The 18,897-nt window shown below is 38.5% G+C and overlaps 1 long non-coding RNA gene across 2 annotated transcripts in view; it reads right to left on the reverse strand.

Annotated features, from left to right (window-relative positions):
• Window positions 1-10,997, reverse strand: part of LOC131081470 (uncharacterized) — a 29,744-nt gene extending 18,747 nt beyond the window's left edge. For both annotated transcript variants that reach the window (XR_009114263.1, XR_009114262.1), the window contains exon 1: window positions 10,453-10,997. This is a non-coding gene — a long non-coding RNA (uncharacterized LOC131081470). The remainder of the gene's footprint in view (window positions 1-10,452) is intronic.
• Window positions 10,998-18,897: the final 7,900 nt, after the last annotated feature.

Here is an 18,897-nt window from a genome sequence, read left to right on the forward strand (position 1 = left end):
TAAATAGAATAAACACCAAAGAAAGTAAAAATAGATGGCTTAGGAAAACCTCAGCCAGGATGTCTCACATATTCAGGCCAGACTACTGGTAATCAAAGGCAACAGTATTTTGAATTGGTCTAGAAATCAGATTTATAAAGCCTGGTATGGCTTCTGATTGTTTTCCCAGCAGAATAGTTCCTGGTCACCTCTTCAGGAGCAGTTCTTGGGGCCACCAGAGAGGTTACAGGAATGTCCTTTGCTTCAGTGGTGCAAGGTCAACAAGAGCAAAGAAGGAACATGCTATCACCAACAATACAGTTTTCCTCCCCATTACTCATTTTTCATCTTTTAATGTCCTCTACCCATTCCCAAGACACACTCAGTGCCATGCAAGAACTCCTAGCTCATCATCAGACTGTTTCTAATTATTGATAACTAAAGAGAATATTGTAACAGATGGAGGCATTCATAGCCAGTTTCTACTGAAGAGCCAGACTTGCAAGCCCTAGGCTGAAGAATAAAAACTTGTAAAGTTGAGAGGACAATCGTTTGTTGTTTTCACAGCCCTTCCCCATCCAGCCAGCCTTGAAGTTATCACTAAATTGCAGATCCAGAAAAAGGAGAAATTGCATTTTATCTTAATTTGACTTATTGTGTCTCACTGAAATTTACTTTCTAGAAGTCTTTTAAGGCAAGAAAAAATTCCTTAGGGAAATGCCATCATCACCATTGTTTCGCAACTGTTTTTCTAATTATATAATAGGTGACATTTTCTTCCTCCCCCTTCCACGTGGAAGCAGCTCTCAGGCACAGCAGACAGGAATGCTGTTTTACCAGAGACATTTTTTTCACATGCTTACTTTCATCTCAGTAAAAATTACCCTTCATATTTTCTACAAACATTAAAGAACTCCTGGTGAGTTTTTGTCTACTCGGATTTATTCTTGTCTATGTACTTCAGAACATGTTACAGTCATCATTTGCTACTACTTGCAATTACAGGAAAGAAAATTGTGCACCTGACATGGAATAAATCTACAGCAGCTATAAAATACATTGGCCTTTCTGCCCCTTATTTTAAGGACAAAGGAGTTTTCAACCTTTTTAAGAATGCTTTGCCAGCCACACTAATGCCAATAAATAAATTGAGCCTTATCTTCTCAATTGTAAATGTGGTGGCTATCTCTACATTTGCTACTATAGCATTCCACATTCTATATACTGGACTGAAGAATTTCCTCCCCTCCCAGCAGTGAAAGTCATCCCAGTTGTTTTTGTGTTCAGGAAGTGACAAAGGATGCTAGGCACAAACAAAAGCTTCTTGGTAGACCAAACATAATGGTTTATGTTTGAACAGGACTAAGGTTACTACTCTTGCGGGAGAAATAAAATTGTGATTTGCCAATCATCAAAACTGTGAAGTTTGAGTTTATATTTTATCTTTGACTGACCCTACCTTCAAAATTATCCAGCGTCCCCTTGTCCCAGCTTGCATAGTAGAATTGGTGTTGGCTACCAGGAGTAGGAAGTTAAGAAAAAAGTTAAAGCACACTGATGACATAAAAATGGTGATAATTTTAAAATTGCTAAATCCAACATTTACCCCAAAGGAAGCCAGATTTTGGCATAAAACCTCTAACATGCTTGTACCACAAAAAGCTAAAAATATATTCTTGTTTTCCTTTCTATGCTGAATGGACTCAAAGACACTGATACAGCTACTGCTGAAGATGATGATGATCCTCTGTCCATTGATTCCATGGGCATCAGTTGGATTCCTAATGCTGGTAAAGGTGAAAAAGTTGTGCCACATTAATGCTAATGTGTTCAGGACTCACTCAGTCCTGAACACATAAAGGGATATCAAAAGGTTCAACTGCAATTCTTTCTTAATTTCAGTTCCCACCACAGCAACCAGAATGGTGAAAAAGCATTTATATAGAAGCATGAATCAATTCTAACATCTGCAGAGGTTGCTGATTCATTTAATGGCTGACCAGGACAACAAAACAGATATTTTAAGAAGGGGGAAAAAAAAGTTTCCCATGTAGTTTTGATGGCAACGGTAAGTCTGCAGCTTTAATGAGAGGTGACAAAAGCCATCAGTATTGTTTCAGTATTGACTGAGGCATGGATTTCTGCCAGTATTTCCGGAGGATTCAGAAGGATGAGGATGTGTGCAATTAAAGCTAGTTACATCATGAAGTGCAGGCAGTGAAAAATCAGGACCTTGATGTTAAGAACAGTTCCTCTCCAACTTTCCCTGTAAATTTATATTTTGGTAACATAGTTTACATTATCTTATAGACATCATGTTACCCTAATTCAGTGACAATTCTAATTACATTTCATTAGAATGTAACATTTGAGGCATATTATGAAAACTCAGATAATATCACAGTTCATATTAGCAGAGCTGCTGAATTTGTCATTCAACAGAACCTCTGAAGCATGCTTTGTTCTGTGTGTAATATTCTATTTCACTGGTGAGAAATTGAAGAAAAGGATTAAATACATGGCTTTAGAAAAAATCTAGCATATTTGCATATTTTCTTGGCCATGTCTGGGTCATACAACAGAGTTAAGAGTGGTGAAATCACTTTTACCATGATACCAAATATCAGTGACAGAGGACAGAGCTAGAAGCTGGAGCTGCACATTCCTGCTGCCTCTCCTCTACCTACCTGTGGATCTCATTGTTCAAAAGACAAGACTTCTGCAGTTTACACACTCTGGATTTTTTGTTTTGGGTTTTTTGCTTCTTGGGTTTGTTTTTTTTTTTGGTTCAGTTTGTGTGCAAAGCAAATGCCAGGGGCAACAATGTGATAAGAACTCCATTTTCACATCCTGTGCTTTCAAGGCAATACAAAACATGCTGGAGTTTTTTAAATACACAAGTTAGATTTGGTAATAGGGAGTTAGGGATAACCTTATTTTTCTGCCCTGCCTTAGACAATTTATAGGTATCACAATTTTACTACATAGACAGGATATTAACTCAGCATGCACTTCCAAAGTATGCTCATTAAGTATTTGCATGCAATCTTCAGCAGAAAAATTCTCTTTTCATTTTAAGCTTTTGGCGTCCAGCAATGATAGCAAATTTGATACATTGCAAAGCCACTGAAGTGACATGATTCCCCAACAGCCTCTTGAGGGCCAAGGGTTTGGAGGTTAAGTGTGCCATTCAAAGAAATCTTTATCTGTGAGAGTGTCATGAACACCTTTGCTGTCATTTATTTTCAATTTCACTGCAATTTCTTCATGACATCAATTGAAAAGACTTTGGGAATTGTTTCTGTCTGACCAATCAGAATCAGGGAAGTACCTATATTCTGGTGACAGCCTTCTCCTGTAAAACTCTACAGTGTCTACATTTCTATAAAAATAGTAAACTGTCTCCTTACATGACATGTTCCTTTATTTGCTCATGTATTCAAAAGTGAGCTGTACTAAACATGTCTGTCTTAAAATCTTCACACCTTTGAAAATACATCTGTTAAAATATGCAGTCCTCAAAAATTGCTGGCAGATAGCAGAAGAGATGGATAGCCCCACACTAGCTTAGATCTGGATAAGTACATTGATTTCAAGAAGGTATGTTCACACACACCTGCTAAATTCATACTGGAAGAAAGCATTCAATCTGTGCATCACAGATAAATCTTCATTAACATTAGAACTAAATGCTAACTTCATTTAAAAACTGTTTTCTTAAATTCATGTCAAATGAAGCAGATATATGTAGGGATTTTTATAGGTGTGGTGCTTGAGGTATGGCATGATATAAAAATATTACCAGGAAAAAAGGATCAGGTAACCAATGCAAGCTTTTGCAATAACCCTAAAGGCATTAGTACTCCCCTATACCTCAAAGGTCTTTTCAAAGGCACACAAGTCCATGGTACAGACTACAATGTCCACTCACCACAAATTTTTCTAGCTCTATTCTTGACCTATTCAGCATTGCTGATGACAGTAAGAGAATGATGTACAAAGAATATAAAAAAATGTAGAACATGGAATGTTCTTGCAATGCACACTCAGCAAAAAAAAGTCAAAATGAAGAATGTGACCCAAATGTCAAAGATAGTAAATTTAGACATCTCTTGGAATAATCGTCCAAGAAATAATAAGCATAGTTTTTATGCTGGGGACATATAGGTCTGAAATGTTATAAAACTGTTGGGTTTTTTGTATGATGCAAAGCCCTCAAGTGCTACTGGTACATTTAAAAATGTGTGTATCTGGTACAGGATCAGACCCTTTACACCAGTATCACAGTGTCTGGCTTCACAGACCACCTTTATTTAATATTGCATTTGCCAGCAATTTTATTTCCAGTTAGTCTGTGATGTATTATACAGCAAGACAGATCTGGTAATACAACAATGGCATGGTTTCTATTAAAAAAGACATGCATAAGGTTAAAAGAATTGTTGGCTCTCCACTGGTGCCTGATGACACCTGGAAGGTCCTGGGGAAGCTTTCACAGTAATATAGCCTGGAAATACTGCCCACAAGTTAGTGATTGACTGCCACTGCTGCCTTCCAAAGTTGCTCCAAGGAAAGAGCACTATTTCCCTCTTTGGGGTTTTTTGTTTATTTTTACTGTTCAGTTTCCATGAGGGACTATTTCTAATCCTTATCGTCCTTCTTTTGTATTCAGCCTCAGATTATGGCTCTTGATGTAGACAAGTGGTTTCTCATGTAATGCTAAAGTAAAGCATTGAAATATCTGTGTAGACAATCCAAAACCTGGCCCAGGCTCCTCTCTAACCTTCTCTAGTTACCACATATGCCCTAGGGGCTGCATTTTACGAACAAGGAAAAAAACTCCTATAAAAATAAAACATTAAAAATAATATTTCTTTTTTTTGTCCTACCCAAGGGTGTCTTTAGATAGTTATTTATAGCAGTGTTAAACTGAAATTTCCTATCTAAAAGGAAGTGTCCAGCTTCCTATATTCCTAATCAGGGACCTGTCTCATTTCAAGGAAAAAAACATTTGCAATCATTGCCTGCTAATAAGTATATTAACTTGCATGTCTGTTTGCATTATGATTTCTTTCAGCATTTCAGCCCAGTCAGCTACTTATTACTAAGAAGGATCATTACTGATACAATACAATTTATGAATTCAGGGTTATTGCACAGACACAAGCAAGAATATCTGTTTATTTTAATTAGTTTGTAATCAGATAAAGGAATCAAAATGTGATGAATCAAAGGAAAAGCCGTCACAAAATGATTCAGTGAATCATCTATAATGACAGGCAGTGGCAATAAAGGAATACATTACTTGTTCAAACAAGAGTATGATCATTAACCAGTCAAGCAGCATGAAAAATGCAAACCAGAAGGCTGCCAAGTGTCCTGCTTAACAGCTCCCAGAAAATCCAGAGCTGGAATGAGGACACATATTTCTGGTATCCAGCATCCTGTGCTGTACTCCCTGCCTGAGCAGCCAGCCCTACACATTTAGCCACTGACATCAGCTACGATCATATTCCAGGCAGTCTGTCTGTGGTGACACTAATTCAGCTTCTAAGGCTTGGGGTTTTTTCTAGTTTTTCAGCACTCTGAAAGTTCTGCTTTTCAAAACCAACTCCAAGGCAAGAAGCTGACAGGAAGAGGTGATTTCACCTCTAGGACCAAAAAGAGCTTTTTTTGCAGCAACTGACTTCAAGGCTGAAAATGCACTATTTTGTCATGCAAGCTGACCTAAAAGCCAGAGGCTCACCATGACAGCACAGAGAGCCACAAGCATTTTCTAAATTTGTTCTCTTTGTACTAATACCAGGATAAAATGTTTGGTCATCCTCCCCACCTATTTTGCCTTAAGATCCTCTCCTTAGACTTCATGTTAATTAACCCTTTTTTAAGATTGTTTTACGGGTTGTTGATCTACAAGGCCATAGCAAAATTTAAAAAAGAAATAACCTATTTCCTGGAATAGGCCACTTAAATAATTTAGCATAAATAGGGAATGTATCCCAGCAGAAAAGAACCTGGTCAATAGCCAGAACATGAGCCACCAGTGTGTCCAGGTGGCCTGGAAGGCCGATGGCATTCTGGCTAATATCCAAAATAGTGTGGCCAGCAGTATGAGGTAAACGATTGTTCCCCTGTACTCATGAGGCAGCATCTTGAGTGTTGTGTCCAGTTCTGGGCCCTTCACTGAAAGAAAGACCTTGAGGTGCTGGAGAGAGTCCAGAGAAGGGCAATGGAGTTGGTGAGAGGTCTGGAGCACAAGTCCTATGAGGAATAGCTGAGGGATAGGTGTGTTTAATGGGAAGAAATGGAGTCTCAGGGATGACCTTATTGCTCTCTACAATTGCCTGAAAGGGGGGTGGGTGTAGCCAGGTGGGGGTCAGCCTTTTCCAGTCCCGACCCAGCCTCAGCCTTGTCTCAGGGAGGTCCTTGATGTGGGGCCTGGGGCTGTCCCAGGCTGGGGTGGTGAGATATCCTGGCTCCCAGCTCCAGGAGGCAGTGCTCTCACAGAGTGGTCCTCTGAGACAACATGATCCAAACTGGGTTTCTTTCAGTGAATCCAGTCTTTCCCACCTCCATATGAGCACAGTCTATGCACACATACCTTCCTATGCAATGCTGGGGTTTTTTTCCCTCATCTGTATAATGCACTAATAAGCTTCGGAAAGTGCCAAGAGCAACTTTTCTTTGTGTAATTATTCAGCTATTTTCCCCACCACATTTTTAGCATGTGTGCTGTTTTCTTCCTCCAAGCTAAAAAAGAAACAGTTTTAAAGCATGTGTCTGATCTGAAAGGATGTGGTTGGGAAGAAGAGAAGTTTATTACAAAGACTTTTGTGTTCAGATAGCCTAACAGGAACTCAGTATATTGCCATTGATTTTCAAGTGGTATAAACATGGTCTGCCCTCAGACTCTGCATCTTGAGGAATAATTGTTTACTAGTTAGCCATAATGTAAAAAAAGTTTAAATGGTCACATTTTAGTGGCAGCTGTAAGATTACAATTGACTTCTTTCAGTATTTTTTTTAAACCCTCTTTCAAAGTACACCATTAGAAATCTTTTGACTCTCTGAAAATTAATATCAAGCTTGCTGCTTAAATTCACTGTATTCCCAGCCAAAAATTTTTCACAATTGCATTTGCCTTGAGCAGAATCCTGAGTAGGTAATGAAGTCCATCTAATAGCACTACCAAAGAAAGACAAGAAAAAAGGAATATCCCTGATTTGCCCACAGCAAAACTATTAATAGATGCCAGGGAAGTACTGAGTTTTTTTAAGTTAACACAATATACTTATTTGAGGTCTAATAATTAATTATTTATTGTAAAATCTTACATTACAAGCCCACTGGCTCAGTGGACTCTTGGACTTGATCCAAGGCCCTTTAAAACACTGCATTTTTTTCTTTTGAAGTAACTGTCTTTTGATACAACTGTGTTTTGTGTCCAGCCCCGGTCTGCATCATTTCTGACACTCTCAGAAACTAAATTAATGTTCTTTATACAAGCCAAACATCCTCTTTTCACCGTGGGGAAAATAAGTGGTTGCCTTCAGCTCTTACATATCCTTGTGCTTCCAAGTACTATTGATCAGTGCTAAAGCTTTCTTCTCTTCTTTAACACCCTTTGCTACAGGTCCAGATTCTTTTGCAGAATAACCCTTCAACCCCATATGGACGTGTGCATTAAAGCTTTCCACGTGTTCAAGCAGGAGACAGCTCCATGCTGCTTGTTTAACAGAAGAAACTAGCACTGAAGAGGCTGAACCTAATTTATGTATTGCTAAAAACCTTCCTTTTATGCTTTCAGACAAGAATATTTGAGTTTTGTCCCCGGTAACAAATATGAGCAGGTATTTTTGAACCACCATTAAATTTAAAAACACCTATCCTCCCTCTTCTTACTGTCTTAATCTAAACACTGCTCATCATTATCTATTTTTGAACTATCTATCCTCTTCCCATAAAACTTGTGTGAAAGTTTGGAAAGCCTGAGTTTGAAAAGATGTCAATATATTTTGTCATTCAAAATTCCAGTAGGAAGCTTCAGAGCACAATCAAGGCACAAGAGCTAGGTGAGCTGCAAGCAGTCTTTATTTCTGTCCTTTTCCTATCTGTAATAAAATCATATTCTACTGGAAACAGAGTTGGCTTTCCAGGCATATGTCAGGCTCAGGGGAGGCAATTAGATGTAAAGCAGGCCACCTGGTATGACAGTAATTAGACTCTAGATCTGTTGTTATTAGGACCCAAAGTCGCACTGTGAAATTAGCTCAGAACTTTAATTAAACTTGTAGTAACAACTAACTTTTATTTCTTAATTATTCTTTTTTTTTTTTTTTTGGAACCCAGCTGAACAAAGGGCTGAATAGCACACTGAACTAGTTAAAAGTAACATAGCTATTTCTTTCTGTGTTAGCAGTAGAGATCAGAACCACCTCAGCTGTTATGAGTGGTTATTAGCACAAGTATCTCTCTGGCTTTTTGGCATCTACAGAGAATTAATTAAAAAGCTCAAGCTGGTGTGAAGTTACCATTTCCTACTGTCAGTTTAGACCCCATAGAGGAGAGAAGAGGAGTCATAAGCTGTACCTATATTACCATTCAGGGTATTTGGTGACTCTTCTCAGTGTACCCATCACCATGCACAGATCACATTGACAGAGCTTATTTGTTGCAGACAAGTGAGATTCTTGGAGAAGGAATTGAACCAGAAGGTCAGATATATCAGGTCACTATATCAGGTGCACTCCACACCTGAGATGGACATAAACAGTGAATCAAAACATCTCCAAAGCCTTAGCATAGCAAGGATATACAAAACTAATTATAGTCAGACCTGCACGCCCTAAACTTCACTTCATATAAATGTCAGATCTTCAGCAGCAGATCTTTAAATCCACTAAACCGGCCCTGTTGCATCAAATTTCTCAACATAGTCATGAGAGGCAATGGGTCACTGGGATTTTATAGCACATGAAGTACAGGAAGGGAATGTTAACAAGATATCTTAATTTTCATCTATCTTTGCATGGCACTTTGAAGAGGATTATATAAACATCTACCTAAACAAAGTCCCAATGCACATACTCCTTTGTAATGAAAAGTTAGAGCAAACACATAATATACAAAGTGTGGGGACATGAGGGATATTACTATTTTAATAGCATTTTTTGTGCCCAGGTACTGGATTCAGAGCTCTGAGCTTGAATTCCGCTTATCAGGAGTCTCCTTTATGATCTAAAAAGTCTTTGTTCACACTTGCCAGTAGTATTACTAGTGGCATTAAGTATTAATGCCCAGGGTTTTATCCCACAGCATCAAAATAAGACAAGAGAAACAGAATCCAGTGATCCCTACTGACGGATGAATGCCACCCAAGCCAAAAGTAGCTCTGTCAGTCCCTGCTCATTGGGACATTTCCCTCATTGTACCCAATAGCATCTGGCATAACATCCCAAGAAAGGCAGATATTCTTGCAGAATATGCTGCCATCATATTCATCTACAGAGCTGCATGAGAAAATGCAGGGAAATGGACACTTGTGGAGGTAGAAGTTTGTTCTTCATTTGCAGGCAACCTCAGCTGTAACACAACATAATTCCAGTTTTCTGTGCATTAAAGGAAAAATTCTACTATGTATTAGTTGCGGTAGTTAACTTGTGCTTTATATTAAAGACTATAATTTAGTAGTTATGAGCTTGAAACCAAAAGATTAAAAAATAATGTAAAACTTCTGGGTTGGGCAAGTGGATTCTTTTTTTAAATTTTATTCCATACAGGAGACATTAATTGGGATGCTCATATTTTAATCATTACTGTATAAACTATCAATACTTTAATCATAACTGTATTACTATTAATAAGGCTCATCTGGTCCATTCCTGTTACCAAAGCACAATTGTTTCCTGAACTACAAAACCACATATTCTACTTCAGGACTTTATCCCTATAATACTTCTATTTAAAATAGTGATCACATCCTTAGTTCAGGTTTTTAAACAGTGTTAATTAATCTAATTTTTGCTTTTCATCATTTATGCTCTTAATTACAGCTAATTTAGCTCTCTTGGATAATAGAAGTTGCATGATCTGATTCTCAACAAACAGGAGGACAATACTGGTGGGTGCCTTTTATCTTTAGACTTGAAATCTGTACAATATTACTAAAATAATCGCTGAGGGTTTTTTTGCATTTTGAAGAACACAAATTTTTATACAATCCCTCTATTTACAGGAAAAGACTAAATGCACTGATGTCAACAGAGGACACTGTATCATCTACAACAACACAAAATTCCTTTTAAGCCCACAGGTGAAGATCCTCAGTAAGTTTTTAACAACCATTGCCATTGTATTAGAATCATATATTTACAAGCAGTTACTAAAAAAATCAAAAACACATTGGCAACTTTTGTGAAGTTCAAAAAACATTGAATGCACCCAAGCTTCCCTGTTAAACTTGTTCATACATACCTTTTACCCAGCTGTATCTTCATTTGCCTACTTGGTCATATATTGTGATGCATTCTTCCAGACAACTAGAATCTGCCTCTTACATTTATACTTCAAAAGACAAAAATAGTATTTTCTGACCTTGCCACCAATCTCAACAAAATCCTTGCAAGTTTTGCAAGATGCCTGGACAAACACAACTGTTCCTGAGAGACCAGTCCTGAAGGCAAGAGACAAGATTCTGCTCAAGTGAAAATCTGAAGTAGCATGGTGCATTGACAGAAAAAAATGGTTCCAAGGTACTTCATATTTCAGCTCCTGAACAAGCCAAAAAGAACATCCTGCATGACTATCCTGATGGAGATGGGGATAAAAAAAGCCACTTCCAAGGCAGCCAGGTCTCAGCTTCTCATAGATACTACTCAGGTCCCAGAAGCACATTCAGAAATTGGTTGGCAGGTAATGCATGGCACAGGATTGACTTATAGTATGTTCCCCACGGGACACAAAACTGAGCAGAAGGTTACAGCTATTCCCTGCACCAGCTAATATTTTTGCATGGTAGCTTTGTGAGCATCCTGCAGCATGGGTGCAATGGAACAGCAGTATATTATTAAAGCAAAAATCCCTAATTGAATAATTAAAGCACCTCACACATCTTGCCAAAACGTCCATTATCAGAGTCCACCTACACTGTTCTGTACCCCCCACTGAACAGCTCACAGCTACACAAGGCCTGTGAAGCAGTGGCTTCCAGCCAGCTTCTTTCTGCAAAAGAAATGCTGTGAGGAGCACAGCTCTCCACGATAGAAACATATCACTTCAAGATATGTTTCTTAAAGTCTTCTTTGAAGTAGTATTAACAAAATAAATGAAGAGGTGAAAAAAAAATCTGACTTTCAAAGCAAAAGGTTTCATTATTGTGTATGTATTTGCACTTTCCCCAGCATCAGATGCCAGCTTAGTGTGTGGAAGAAACCAGGCACTGAGGGACTGATATTAGCCAACTGCATCTCATTGTTCCTGGGCTGTCCAGCCCAAGTGGAAATTAGAGTAGCTGAGCTCATAAAATTCCTACAGTAGATCTGAAATAATTGTTTTTTAGCCAAAGAGGGCTAAAAAGAGGGGATGGCAATGCCTAAATACCGTAGAGTTCATCAATTGACAAGTTCATAAATTTGTGTTATTTTTTACTTGATGCATCAACTCAAGAATAACTAGAGGGAAAATTGTAAAAAATTATGATTTTTAATATTTCTTTTTCTATTGCATTTCTAAATTCACTGTAATATTGTATCTACAATTTTGAATGCACTTTAGAATTATAAAAAGTTAAAAGTAGTGAAGGTGAAATCACTTTTTAAACTCAAACAACTGTGTGCAATCTTCAAGTTGTTAGCTAAACTTCAGATAATTAAAGTAGAACTTCAGCATTTTTTTATTTCTTTGATGAGAACTAAATGCAAATTTTGAAATGAAACAACATCACGACTACAGGGAAGGTGGAATTTTGAGGCTGCTAAGCAATGGCATAGAATAGCTCTTCCTTGGTAACAGCAACTCAGTCATCTGGTTCTCTGTTTAGAAGCCATGAATCTTCACCTCCCTGCCATTCTCCCCATCATGACAAGGCAATTCCTCACTAGCCATGGAAGTGGACAGTTAAATTATTATTGAATCGCTGCAAAGTTTATTTATGAATCTGGGTCATCTCTCAGTCACGCTGATGCAAAGCACACTATCTTTCTTCATTTTCATAATGCTACTAGATGTACAGGGAGAGAAGAAAGAGCTGGATTAGGCTGAGCATTTTCTGCAGAGGAATACCTGCCAGGGCCTCAGCACTGCCTTTACTGTGCATAGCAACCGTGCTCAGCACTGCTACAGCAGGGAGGCCAATATCTCAGCTCTTCACCACTGCATTCCAGCTGGAAGTCCAGGCCAATGAATGATGCATTAGACATATAAAATGGATCTCAGTGAATCACAGAGAGGAGAGGGGCTTCTGATGGGTTTTTTTTGTTAAATTCTATTATTTAGATTTTATTATATGGGATTGCTTGCTCAATGGCTTAATACAGCTGCTGTGCTACTGTCTGAAAATATGTCAAGCTGTCAGGAAGGCAGCTTCCTAATAGCCCTTAGAGCATCAATTTCAGAGCATATTATAAACACTACTAATCCCTTGGAAATCCCTCTAAGGTACACAAGTCAATATCATTATTATTATTATCACTTTTTCTTTTTTACGCTTGTTGAAATTGCAATAGAGAAATATGATCAGACTTCATCAGCACCACAATGAGGAGGGCAGCTCCTCATGTGGCATAAAACTTGTTAATGCTGCTGAAATCAAAACAGGAATAAAACCATTATATTTTGTAAGAGCCTACACTTACAAAATGAGAGCTCCTTAATTGTCATAGTGAGTAATTTTACAAGGAGACAGGGAGCTTACAGAGAGTAAATGAATTGCAAAGACTTAGATCTTAGCTACCTAACAGCTATTAAATAACATTTCAAAATAAATAGCATTTAAATACTTTTCAAAAGAGATTGCTGTGATTGCCCCAGAGATGTTACACAGGGCTGGCTGCAGCTGGGGACCTATGCTGTGCTGTACACTTTTCCTTACAATGGAAAGATGCGTGAATGAGGCTCTGAACACACCAAAATGTTTCAGGAAAACAGTCTCATGAGTGTGAACATAAAGAAAATTAATCATTAAGGAAAATTAATAGAAATAACCTATTGGGTCCTATTTTCTGATCACTGGCAAGCTACAGGCAAATCTTGTCTATCTTCCCCATAGACATTTGTTCTTACCCAGCTGACAAAAGTGGGCACTGGTTCTCTCCTTGCAGCACTGCAAGGGCCGGGGCAGAACCAGATCCATCAGGTTTGTATTTTCCTTCCCTTGCTACAAGGGACAATGTGGGTGAAGTAGAAGAATCAATGATGAGTGCGAATCAACGAGCACAGAGCAGGAAAACAGTGGTGGCCAGAGTGGGTTGATTTTTCTAGATTTCTACAAGGGAATACAGGGGCAGTGAATTAGGAGCCAGTCCTGTTTCTAAAAGTATATGAACAGTGGAACTTGACTTCTTTTCTCCCTATATATCCACATAATAGGAATTCAGATTTTTCCCAAAATCCAAGCCATGATTTAGGAGCATCAGTTCATTTCAGGAAGATGTTTAGTCTTTGTGAATGCTCACAATAATCCTGCTTAAATACATTGTGATATTATAATGTATTAACATCTGTAAATAACAAGTGACACAAGAGAGACCCTACATAAATAAATTTCTAAGCCTGTCACTGTACATAACTCAGCTGCTTTACCTTATGCAACACTAAGTGGCAGAGTTTTAAAGCCGTCAGAGCGAGTTAGTGGTGATGATAAAAGGATGTATAAGGAGAGAAATTACTCCCTGCTCTTTGCTGGCCTGCTGCACTCACCAGCCGCTTTCGGATGAGAAGTGAGACCTGCACCAGAAAAATCTTGGAGCCCTTGCAGGTTTGCAAATACAGCGCATGGAATCTGGGCGCACAAATGTCCCAGGACTGAAGCCAAGCCACGCTCCTTTTGAGGAAGCCACTGTCAGTCTTCTTGTAAGATTAATTTTTTGTGTGCTAGTCTCCAAGGCAAAGTTTAAAACAATTTGATCTAGAAGCCAGTGACTCTCTAATCCAACACTGATTCTTTGTTCCGTATGGTGCCATGGCTGAGAATTTAAAGAAAAAAAAAAAAAAAGAAAGAAAAGGAAAGCTTTATTTACTTGAGTATTGCTTTCAAGACAAAAAGAGATCAACTGTCTTGGAAAAGACTTCATTAGTGAATTGGCAGAGGAAGCACAACCATGGGAATAAATTTATAGGTAGGATGAAGCTGTCTCTTTGAATCATAAATTGACTGCAAACAGAAAATCACACACTACATTGTCCAATGATTCTCTAAAGAGCACCCATCTCCAAACACAGCTTGCCAAGTGTCAAATACATTATTAATGAGAAGTAAAAACTAAAATAATTCCTCCCTAGATTCTCCTTGGGGAAGTGAAACTTTATACTGTCCTTAATACAAAGTGCTTTACAGGCATAGTGCAATCCTGTACTATCAGAACTGATATTTAAACACATTTCCTACTGTAGAATTTTGAAGCAATAGCAACACTTTTAACTTCTATGACAACTTTATTGAAGGTTCCCTGAGTCATTTAAAAGCAATAATTAATTAAAACTCCATGAGTTAAAGATGTAGTGACAGCATTTTCCACAAGGTAAATCAGACAGACTCAAGGTGTCACACAGGTTTGTGCACAGGGCAGCAGACCTGGAGACCTGATCCCCAGGGCATCCCTGTGTCAGTGCCCTGAATTAAGCATCACGTATTTCACTCCCCCACCCTACATATACTCTTAATTCTCAGCAAATTCTCATTACAACAAAGACACCATGGAGTGGTTTTAGTGTTTATTGACAATAAATGAACACTTTTATCTACAGGTGTTCTTGCTTTGTTTTAATATGCTGGGGGGGTTTTTCTTTTTGCTGAGATGATCTTCCTTATTACTAAACAACCAAAGGAGTAGAGAGTTACCAGGGGCTGCCTACATTCGTTTCAAATGTCTTTTCAGCATATTAAAGTGTTTTCAATTACCTCCTAATATACCTCCAGGGAGCCTAGGAGAATAGAAGGATTAGTAGAGTAATGAGTTTAAATTATTGAAGGGCTTGGGCTTTCCCCCCCCCCCTCTTATGTGACTTTGTTGGATTTAATCCTAGAACAGAGATATTTGACAGTACAAGCCAGGTTATAGCTAATGATTTCAAACCAAGGGGTTGTGAAAAAAGAATATACAAAAGCAAACTGCCCTTCCATCTCCAAGATGATACAGTAAAAATAATATGGAGGTCTGCTTTAGTTTGCACTGATTGAACCAATATTTCTGTTTTAGAAGTTTCTAAAACTGATAAGAATCATGAATGGTAGATGAATTTATAAGGCAGGAACATACATGAGGAAAAGAGGGCAAGTGATCCATTTTTGCTTTATTGCATCGTGACATAATAAAATTCCAAAACTCAGCCAGCTGAATCAAATATCAGAGGGGAGTGACCTGAGGTAGCTGATATTTGTGTGGTCTCTGTGGTAGCCACTGTTATGGGTGTTACAACCCAAATATTTGAGCATCCCAAAGCTATTAGATGTATTTTAGCCTCAATGACATGATGAAATAGAAAAATTTAATTTTTATTACATTCAGGAATTGGAGATACAAAAATGACACCCTAAAGTTCACACGGAAAGTTCAAGAAGACCGGGAATTCAATCAATATCTCCTGAGCCCTACTCATATCCCTGATGGGCCAACAATCCACACAAAGCAATAATGCCAAAAAAAACCAAAAATGAAAGCCACACCATGGTTCTAGAGGGAAGAAAACACATGCTTTACAGAAGATATTTATCATGGCACAACCTTCCAATTTCAGTCTTAACTTTTTCTTATCTGGTATGTTGCACTGGTGGTCTTTCTGTGCTGTAGGCTGCTTTCAAGTCTTTCCTTCTTCCTGCAGTTTTCTGTTCCACCTGGCTATTGTTGAAGGCAAATCTAATTTAGCTGCCAAGTTAATTTTTCTGGACCTGAAAAATTAGACTACATAACTCTTCCATCGTGGTGACTCTTCAATATCTTCACCATAATTAATGCAATTTCCTTCACACTGGAACTGGAACTTGGCTTCTATCCTATATGGTCCTGTGAATTAAACATGGGTTTGTCGATGACAGTCCTAATAACACAACTTTAGCTATTGATTTAGAATGAGGATATAGACACTTTTCTTAGTTCCTACATTTTGGAATGGTTACTTAATTAATGTGGCTTATGAAGAGCAGCACATTCTCAGCAACAGAAAATTTGAACAGACCTCACTGTTCTTCCACTCTATCTATTGCCAGCATCACAGCTGTATCAGAATTTTCAGATGTCCTCAATTCTAATGTGTCACCTCTGAAAAACACTGGAGATCATGAGAAATCATTGAAAAACAAAAACCTGTGTGAAAGGTATTTCAAATAAAAATCTCAATTGCCTTATATTTTGAAAAAAAATCAAACATGTATTGAATAGAGCTGTTGGAACTACACTATGTTTTAATATTTCTTCCAGTAGTATTTGTTCCTCACATTTTAGTTAGCCAAAATGTAAATTCTTAGGAAAAAAAAGTTTGGTACTGTTTTCTCCTCCCTATACTTCCAGATCAATACTAAATTTCTTGAATAGGGTCATGTCAGCTTCTTAAAGAGATCCATGAACTAGCATCAGGCAGAGAAACAATCCTGGGTTTGGAATTCGTTATGCTCAGGGAAACCCTTAATCACAAAGGAGTCTTATTGACTATATATAGATGTTTGTATGTGTATACACACACACACACACACACACACACACACACACACACATATATATGTATGCACACACATATATATGCATGTGCCCACACATCTATACTTGTTTCCACGTCATTTTCCTGGACGTTTTAAATTTTTTTTCCATTTTTCTTTCTCCCTCCTCCAAAAAACTCTACTGGTCTTGTTTTATTCATACTAAAAGAGAGGAAGAAATTCTGTGGGGTGGGCAAACACTTTTTTTTTTTGGTCTCTGCTCCTGTGAACCTCTGACTGATTTTTGGTCTTCTTCATTCACTATATTATCTATCTTTGCTAACAGATAAAATGACTGCTGTTAATCAAGAGAGAGCATTTTTTCTCACCCATACTTTCATCAGACTGAGCAATCATACATGTGTATGTGTAGAGATTCAATTTGGAACTAAAATCTAAAATATGCCAGATACATGAGATAATAAGAATAGGATACACAAAATTATCACCAAAATGAACACAGCAAAAGTGTATCCAAGCCACAACTTCCAGAAAAGTGATCCAAACATGAATAATCTTAAAATGGAGACATTTCCCAGGAGTTTACCACGAGAATCAGTTCAGAATCCAGAGCTGGACAAGAGCTATTAGTCTCACCCTGTACCCAGAAAACACACTTTTCGTTGCTCTCACTGCTGCTGTGATCTCTCATGACAAACTCAACCTACAGAAGGTATCTATATCTTATGATGAATGCTATGAAGAGTGACCAATGTTGTCAAGGAGACTGCTTTCATTCTCATAGTCCTCTTCATCCTCCCCTTCAGCACCATTAGTCAGCCCACGAAGGGCAGTCTCTGTGTGCTGCCCAGCCTGGGCAGGACTGTAGATGGATACATTCAAGCTCTGCTAATTCTTGCGCTAAAATCCTGTCTGCATTCCCACCCCACACAGAAGTTAAAACGCTGCCTGCCATAGCAGGATTTTACCTGCAAACTCCGAGGCAGCCACAGCAGATGGTTTGGCTGGATGTTAAACACTTCCCCACACCCCCAGGGCATTCTGCCTGCTAAGAGCTGCTACCCAGAGGCACAGCAACCCAGAGGTGTGGGAGAGATGGGCACATACAGCCCAAGTGCCCTCCTCCTGCTTTTTGCAAAATGTGTTAATGTGAATAGATTGAAAGTTTTAGCCTGAAGTAAATTAAATACATTATGCATAATGGCAAATTATGCAGATTTATACCTGATAATCACTTGGTGTGCTTTCCACTAAAGACAGCTGATGTCCAAATAGGGTAGTTTGAACTTGAACAATCAAGTTCAGATTGTTCCCACTGGGCATGTCACTTCAGACTCCTCTAGCACTACCTTGTGATTGCCTTCAAAAGTAATGTTTCCTATTATGTTCATATTTCAACCCATTCTTTTTTGCACTTTCAGGGACCCACCCACCTCCACCACCCTTCAGCTCCTTTATTTTGGACAGAAATACTAAAAATGGGTTCTAAACTGTGCCACAGCAAGCAAAATACAGTGCAGAGAGAGCTTGGAACTCATTTCTGATGGGAGGAATTCTCTGAGCATTACCACTTTGATAAACTAAGGTATTAATGACAGGTTTTGGCAATGGGGAGAAGAAAGAAGAAAGTAGAAAGATGATGCTACCATGCGTGATGAGGCCAAAAAAAAATTAAAAGACATCCATGGGCCCAAACAGTGCCTTCCCCCCAAAACAATTGAAATTTGAGCTCAGGCTGCTATTTTGTTCCAACAAACCAAAGGGAGCAGTGGGTCTCTAAAGAATGATGCACACATTCAGTGGGAAAAATTGGATTGTTCAGCTTGGATGAGATAGAGGGGACTTTAACAACTTTAAAGACCCTCTTTGGGGTCTTTAACATCGTCATGAGGGGAAACAGAGGGGCGGGTACTGATCTCTTCACTCTTGTGACAGAGATAGGACTCAAGGAAATGGTATGAAGCTGAGTCAGGGTAGGTTCAAGTGGGATATCAGGAAAATCTTTTTCACACACAGCATGGCTGGGCACTGAAACAGGCTCCCCAGCGCCA

Source organism: Melospiza georgiana, chromosome 3 (genome assembly GCF_028018845.1).
Source record: "Melospiza georgiana isolate bMelGeo1 chromosome 3, bMelGeo1.pri, whole genome shotgun sequence".
NCBI classification, from domain to species: Eukaryota; Metazoa; Chordata; class Aves; order Passeriformes; family Passerellidae; genus Melospiza; species Melospiza georgiana.